The following is an 8,410-nucleotide window of genomic DNA, read 5'->3' on the forward strand; positions in this document are numbered from 1 at the left end:
TCCTCTCGTCCCATCCAACCCCATGGTTATAGCCAAGATGTCCATCTACAAGAGAATGAGACGGGCATGTTGTTTTGATTGCGGACGTTCTGAGCGTGACTGCTCGTGCATGTCAGGCCGTGTGCGTGGTAACGTGGACACCCTTGAGAGAGCCTACCCACTTTCTTCTGTCTCTGTTAATGATTGCTCCACCACTTTCCGTGCCTGTAAGTTTAACCCCAGCACATACAGTTCCATGTCTGTGCTGTCTGTGGCATCACCCCCGTCTCGTGTCGTGCCCTGTGCTGCTGTGAGCCAGTCGGGCTGATGTTCCCTCCCAGTGTATGTGGTGATGTGTTGTCCTCGCTGCCTGTGTCACTGTGTACGTGCTGGGGAGGCCTCCCTCCCTATTCTGTGAACTTGTTGTGTTTCTTGTAAGAGCGTGCAGGCTGTGATATTATAATCCAGTGATAGTATTCCTCTCTCCTTTAAGTAAATATGCTTGGAAATAAATGTGAAAGCACATCAAATACTATATTGATAACAGAGATGCATGGAAATGTATATCTTACTATTTGGGGAAAGGGGTTAGACATCGGATTGGGTCGAAAGGAGGAAGGAAAACGGTTTAGAGAGAACAAGCCAACTCTGGCATGAAATTGCTTTTAGTGAGCTTGGATACTTTCCAAAATATAACAGGGTTTCAATGCAGATGGGTATTTTTTTTTTTTTTTTTTTTTTTTTTTTTTTTTTTTGTCCCCCCCACTGTGTCCCCCTAACCCGTATCTCATTCCTCCAGTGCCAGATTGCCTACTATGCTCTGAAAAAGAATCTGCCAACCTATACAGACCGCTGGTTTCTAGAGCTTCCCCTCAAAAAGATGACTCATTCAAAGGATCAGTCCATTAATATCTTTCATTTTTCTCTAGAAATATAGCCCCCCCCTGTTTAAGGTATCTTGTAGCAATTGTGATTCCAAATAGCAACAAAAATCATTAAGCCGAGAAGCTCCGTGGTTTCCTTGAGTCCATCGTGCAGCCTTGGGGTCAGTCTTTGCCCCCCGCAAGTTCAGAGGTGTTCAGGAGTCTCTCAGGGTCTTGCAGTGGCAGCTGGCAAGGCTGAGCTACACCAGATCCCCGAGCACCTTTCCCTGCTCCCACACTATCCTTGTCTTCAGCATGGACTTGGCTTGTATTTTACTGACATGGTACCTGGGTGATGCTACTGAAAGCTCCAGCTTGTTCACTGAGGGGCCTCGTCTAGGGGCAGAAGAGGCTGTGCTTTGCTTGAGGACTTGGATACCTTAAAGTATGGCTGTCCCCGTATTTTCACACTTCTGGTAGCAGGGGCAGAAGACAGTCCCTCTGTGTTCATCCCTCTTCCTCTTGAAGGCACCCAGAGCTGGTTGAGCTAAATTTTCACCAGCAGCAGTTAATTTATGCTGGCAACAAGGAGGGAAGAGAGCATGCGCTCCCAGCATGGTGTGCTTGTGTGGCAGCGGTCTATGGGGCGCCCAGGGCTGAGGGAGCCCTCACACCACTGTATGCAGTGGAGTGTGCCGTGCCCGGTGCTGACGTTTGAAACCACAGTTCGGGTCTGAGACATTATCGTGCTTGGAGCGGTCTTAGAGGCATTTGGAAAAGTTCGATCTAGGACAAGAGAATCCTCATCGTCTCTGATTTATGATTCACTGCTCCATCAGAACAGTGCCGAGGGACAGGATTCATTTTTTTAAAGTGATCCTGAATAGACGTGGTGTTGAGAGGGATTTTGGACTGTCCCATCGTATCGACCTAAAATCCTAGGAAGGAAATTCCCTTTAAATCTTTCTTGCGCACGCCATCGTACATGCCCTTACTCCTTTATTCTCATCACAGTTCTGTCTGGTTCATATGACACCACCAAGGTGAACTCGGTCACAACCATACAAAGCATTTGCTTGTCTACGATGTATGGCAAGACACCAGGTTCAAAGACAGGAGCTGGGGAGGGGGAGTGGAGGGATGAGCTGTGGTGGCCCAGTTTGGCCACATCTCTTTGATTGATGGTGGTGAATGGAAGCACCAGCCCCCTCGTTTACCCATCTAAGGCACAACTTCTCCTTTCACATAACCGCTAGTCTCTAAAACCTTGGCCAGAGATCCAGTGGAGAAAAGGAAGGAGCCACTCAGGCTCTAAACTAAGGCCTGTGGTCATGTCTTGGCACTGGCCACCCATACCAATCACAGCAAATCTGTGTCCCCTACGTGAGGCCCATGATACCCAGTGTGTGCAATTTCCATCTTATCCAGGAGAAACCATAATTGGAGGGATTTCTCAGCTCTGCAATTTAATCCAAGTGTTGATGGAGGCCAGGAGGAGAAAGACTTGGGGTGGGATGGTCCCGTCTTCTCAGAAACATCCTGGGCATGAGACTGCTGTCTTTCTACCCCTCCAGCATCAGCTCCACCGTGGAAAATGTGGAGCTTTGGGCTGTGTGTCGAAGGCGTAACTGGTACTGACAGCTTGGGGGGTGGGGGTGGGGGTGGGGTTTGCCTCCTCTGTTTCCATCAGTCTCCCTGCCGTCGTCACTCCGTCAGACAAAAGCAAATTTCATCCATCCCTGTGTGAGTCCACTCACCTTTGACCATTAATAATAAGTTAGAAAAATCCATTCCAGTTTGATCCCCTTCGTGGGCCCACGTAAGCCCTTCCTCTCCAATTAAAGCATGTCTGCGTCTACGCAGAATTCCTCTGGCAGAGCTCCAATAGCAATCCCCGGGCTTCCCTCGCTGGTGGTGGGGCTGGGTGGTGCCCATTGGACAGAGCTGGTTGCCTCAAAGAGCGGTGGTGAGAGTGGGCTTTTCATTAAATATGAGCAGATGTGAAACGTAGAGGGTCTGACAATTAGAAATGGCAGGAGAAGGGCCCTTGAATCAAAGTGAGGTCAGATGGGCGGATCAGATTACTTCTCTTACATTCTTTAGTTGTTCTGAAAATCATTTTGAATTAGTGTCAGCGGAGCCGTGATGGGTTTTGCCCTTTGTCTTTTATGCTGGGGCTGTATTGTTTCCCAAGACACTCATTAAAGGTCATTATATTATTACAGAGCTTGCTTTGGTCGCAGTTTCCCAGTTGAGCCTGTGTGCTCTGGGGACTGTCCGATTCCTTCTCTTTTGCCTTTCGTCTACCTCTTTACTTTTTTTTTTTTTCTTTTAAGGGGAAAGATTTCCGTTTTCAAGGGACGGTAAATTGAAACACAAAGTCCCATTATGTGTTTTCTGAAGTGGGAAGAGAAGTAGCCGGTTCCCAGAGGAGCGGCAATACATTAAAAGTGTTCACACAGTCTTAGAACCCTGCTTTCCTAACAGCAAGCCCTGCCTGCATGTGCCTCTCCTTGGAGGTGTGGCCCATTACACGTTCCCCTTGTTGCTAAGTCACACACTTTTCTAACGGTTGTCTCCTTCTGTTGAGCTCACGGGATGTCAGGCCACACTGTGCTGACAAAAAGATTTGCAGAGAAGGAGGACCCCTTTACAGAAGACTTAGAAAGCAGTAAGAGAAGTAATGACCCGTAAGGACTCATCACAAGACTATTCGATTTTTGGCAAGACTGAATCATTCAATGTGGTGGGGGCTAGAATTGGCGTGCAGAGCATCATTTTTGGATCGTTCCAATTTTGTTTCTACTTCGGAGGGTCCTGGGCAGAAGTACCAGCTCTCTTAAGAGATGCTAAGGTGGTATGGGCCCCAGACTTTCCACAAGTAGCTGTGTTCTGGTACCGTCAAACATAAAAACTATATGGCTAGCGACATCCACACACCCATCGATGTAGATTGAGGTTCTAATCTATTCCACTTCCCCTCCATATAATTTTGTAAAATAGTACCTTTTCTCTGTTCAGAATTTATTCTTGTCATTTCAGTCTTTGCTCGATATCTGATTGCTAAGTCTAATAGCAAGGGGGCAATTAAAATTATGATGCAGTGACAACCTAAGACCCTATTGATTCAGACCTGCCGAGGACTGCCTGACATGATGCTGGTCACAAAACCATCAGTAACCCTGACGTGAACAAATTAATCATGTGCTCGAAGAGAAACAGATCTTTAAATTTGTACTTGGAGGTAGTTTTAGCCAAAGGACATGTGTGATCACTCACACCAACCTTTCCATTGACTAATAGTTTAAACCTGCACAATTACATACACCCACTTGCAAACTACTGTAGCTAATTTTAAGTGGTGCACGACTTTTCTTTCGGGTGTAAAAATAATACAAGGAGGCATTCAACTCCAGTGGTTCGGTCGAGAGGAGAAGTCCACTACAATTAGGTTGAAGGGAGACATACCAAAATCAGTTTAGTGTGATCTTGAGTCTTGTCAGGTAATAAACAAAAATCACCTTATCCCGAGTAGCCTTTGGTTTGTACAGGCAGAGAATTAACATTGTCAATAGAACTAAAGTCACTCTGCTAAACTAATGGCATCTCGAAGTACATAGAATCAGATACTGGGGCAGGGAGTGCAAATAGCTCTAGGAAATTGTCTATAATAGGACACACCCTGTGCTGACAGTCTCCAGTGCCTGTTGCAGGGAGATTTAATTTAATAAGCTGCCTTTAAAAATCAACAGCCCATTATCATCTCAGTCCTTTTCTGTAGGTATAGTTTTGGGCGACTTTCTCAAGCTCCCCAGTGCTAAATTTTATTTCTTTATTTTACTGTGGACCTTGAAAACAAAGACTCTCTCTTCCCACTACCACCATCAGTGATAGAAAGTAAGAAAACGGATAGGCAAAGCACACTCAGCCCAAATCAGTTTAATCATTGTTCTCCCTGCATTTTTTAAAGCCTGTTCATTCTGGGTCGGCAGTTTCTCCCATTTTCTCATGCTTACTGGTGTGGTGCCTCCCTCCCTCCCTCCCTCCCTCTCCCTCCCTCCCTCTCTCTCTTTCTATCTCTCTACCTCTATCTCTCTCTTGAAGAATGCTTTCCTAGTCTCATCTTTAACTTTGTAAACTTTTCCCACTTTTCCTCTGGGAATTGCAATCTTTTTCTTCCTCTCAACAGTTTCTCACTTTTTATTAGATTCCTTAGGCATTCCTCTCCTGGCAAAACAGTATGACTACAACATTACTACTTATGTATTTCAATTGTCCTCAAACACAACTGTTGACTACACAAAATGGCAGCACTTAAATAATTAAGAACTCTTCATCACTTAGGAGAAAATACTCTCTTATCGGACTTCTTTTGCACATTATACAGAAATGCAACTGAGAGTTGCAAGTTAGTTATATCTATTCATAAGACAGGATCTAAACTTGAAAGTAGTAACATGTAATTTTCCCCCAATATCCATTTACTGCTGCTAACACTAAAGCACGCTTTGGACTCTGCCCTAGCTCTTTAGCTACCCTTGCCCCATGTGTCCTGATTTGGCCATTTGCGCTTCATTGCAGGAAGTGAAAACAGGAAGGCAACTTGGCCTAGGCAACCATTTAATCATTCCATGAGTAGTGGACCTGGGAGGGCATCTTAGGGCACTTCTGTTGTTACAAGGCAAGGCTCCTTTGATTTTCTGGTAGCCACATTCAGCAGCGGGGTGACACGAAGAACGATGCCTTCCTACTTGCTTATATGGTGGTCAGCTCATTGCAAGGCAGCCATCATGCTTGGACAAAGTTTCCTTTGAAAAGGATCCTTTTAATTGCCCATCTCTAAAGAGCTCCGAGCAAACCATGTTTTTATTCATAATAAATGACTGGGGTTTTTTCAATGTAGTGTCAGCTGAAGTAATCGACTTGCATTTCGAGACCCTGTTGTACTCCCCTTCTCCAAAATCGTTGAATTCTTTAAGATAAATATGCTGTGAAGAGGTACCGCATGTAGATGGAAGAGAAAGGGGAAAGTAGGCAAACAGCCAACTTTTCACAAGAAATCCTTTGAAGCAGAGCTGGGAGATAAGAAGTAGAAAGGTCAGAAAGAGGAAAGGGTGCTCTGTGTTTACCCCCATCACTTGGACACCTCCCTCCCCAGGGATATGATGCTTTAATAAGTGACTGGGCTCCTCAAGGACGAACCAGAAAAGATGTTGGCATGCCACAAGTAAGCTAGGCAGAAGTCCTTATGCAAGGTGACATGGAAATTATGTTTGCATTTTTATTTCAGGACAGTGGCCAGTTGTCACCATACTCACCCTGACAGCTCCTACCACCAGGCAGTGGACTCTGCCTCTTACCTCCATGGAGGAGGGGAGAAGTGGCCAGTTAGCTCTCCATCCCCCCCACCCCCTGCTATCTCAGGCGACAGATGCCAGGGCCAGCCCGCCTTTCACTTGAGCTTTCTTGTCAAGGCTGTGCCTTGAGCCCAAATCCTGACCTTTACTGTATGAAATAAAGTACTGATGAACAAGCAGAGGTTTAGAATTAGAGCAGGCTTGGAGCAAATGTCAAGTCCATCTCTGCTTCCCTCCTCCACCTGCACCAGGAGCCTGGATTAGACCCAGGCTGGAGTTTGCAGCGCCTTAGGCTTTATGGGTCTGGGGAGACATAACTTATTAACAAAGAGTTATTAAATTTTTATCAATTTTACAACACAATGTAAATGCCTCCCATGAATCTACATTGTATTCATTATCATTTAAAACGTTAATTAAGTCAAAGTTGCATTTAATTTCTCTCTAAATGGGCCTTTGGGAAGAGGCTTTTAGAAACATCTGTGGGAGCGTGCAGCTCGTGGAGACAGGGAATCCCCCAGCCCGCATTCAGGACAGCGCCCTGAGTTGATTGCTATCGCGTGTCTGTGGCTAATTTGCTGTGATGCGCTGGGGCATTGTCTTGAATTAGCATCAGACCAACGATGGTGTAAAGCCATGGGAGAGAGGCTTGCAGGGCGGCGGCCCAGGCTGCACCGCATCCTGCTTCCAAATCCCATCCAGACGGAAATGAGCAGTTGATCGGCAGCGTTCTGGTCTCAGTCAGACCTGGGGATCCTCCCTTCTCATACGGTGCCCATCATTTCAGTTGGATGCTCCTTGATCTGAGGTGGACATTTGTCATCTGGCCCAACAAATTTAGGACATTGGCCAGAGTGCTTACAGGCAAGTTCTCAGGGCTTGGGATCTTTGATTCGCATTTAAGCCTAGAAACGATGGAGCACAGAACAGTGTAATGGCAACCGTTTTCTGAATAGAGTGGATGTAGAGGTTACAAACAGGTCATACTCATCGGTGAGGAGGAAAATAGAGTGAAGCCTACTAAAATTTGCTGAAAAATTGCTTTCCTCTTCTGAGGCAAGGTTGACACCTCTGCTATTAGTGTGTGTGTATTCCTAGGAACCAAGGCTTATGTGGTGGTGCTGGGAAATGGCCAACTGCTTAACTTGGATTCACGTTAAGACTAGACTTAGTGTCTACTCTTACTGTATGCAGGGGACTCTGCCAGCCCTGCAAGGGGGTGTGTGTATGTGGATACGTGCATGTTAGTTACTGTTGTTATTGTCGCATTGAACCCACACGTAGCATTTGCTGCATTGCAGACACTGCTCTGTGCCCTGTACAGATATTACTTAATCCTTACCATGGGGTAGGCAGTAACTGTTATTTGCCATTGAGGCAACTGTAAACTGAGGCATCTGTGCATTGACAGATGAGGCAGCTGAGGCACAGAGAGGTTAAGTGACTTGCCAAGGGTCACATAGCGAGTCGGTGGTGGGGCTGGCATTTGAGGATAGGCTGGACGGTCGGTTCTTCACTCTAGGGAGCAAACTGAGTTACTCATTTCCTTACTCAGTTGAAGAAGATGGGTATGTCGGTCTGTCTCCAAGGAAGGAGAAGAAAGACGAGGATTCCAGTCCTGAGAGCTGGAGACAGTGTGGGAGGCGTTGTGAGAGAGGGAGGCAAAGTGCTTGGCAGTGCAAAGGCCCAGAGGTCACCTCCTGTTGGTCAGCCGAGGAAAGGTCCCACAGGAGAGGACAGTTCGGATGTGCATTGGGGGATGGGAGGCAAAGGGTGTCCTGCCTGACAGCATGAGAGAGGGCATGGCAGTGGAAGGGGGTGCCGAGGGCTGGAGCCTCCTGTCTAACAGCTGGTCACCCAGTTTGGCTGGAGCATAAGACCTGTGCCTGGGAGCAAGGGGAGACGAGCCTTGAAAGGTGAGTAGGGCCCTGTTATGGCACTGTATTCACACGTAATACAATAGAAAGCATTCAAGGTACTCGATCAGGGGAATGAGCCACAGAGGCTTTGTTTTGGTAGGATTTCAATGGCGGCTCTGGGAAGAGGGGCTGGAGCTGAGGGCCTTGGGAGCCATCCTGTGAGGTGGAGAAGACCAGCGGGGGGCGGGGGTGGGTCCATCTTACGCAGAAATTGCCAAGTGTGCCAAACAGGACGTTAAAGGCACTGACTCTGCAAGTGTGAGGAGTGTCAGGAAAGCGTCTTGAACGGCCA

At 46.8% G+C, this 8,410-nt stretch overlaps 1 protein-coding gene across 1 annotated transcript in view; it reads left to right on the forward strand.

Annotated features, from left to right (window-relative positions):
• The window catches only part of LOC103072349 (calcium-activated potassium channel subunit alpha-1), a 545,963-nt gene that overhangs the window by 415,279 nt on the left and 122,274 nt on the right, over window positions 1–8,410 (forward strand). The window lies entirely within an intron of this gene.

Source organism: Lipotes vexillifer, unplaced genomic scaffold (assembly GCF_000442215.2).
Source record: "Lipotes vexillifer unplaced genomic scaffold, Lipotes_vexillifer_v1.1 scaffold1662, whole genome shotgun sequence".
Classification (NCBI taxonomy): Eukaryota; Metazoa; Chordata; class Mammalia; order Artiodactyla; family Lipotidae; genus Lipotes; species Lipotes vexillifer.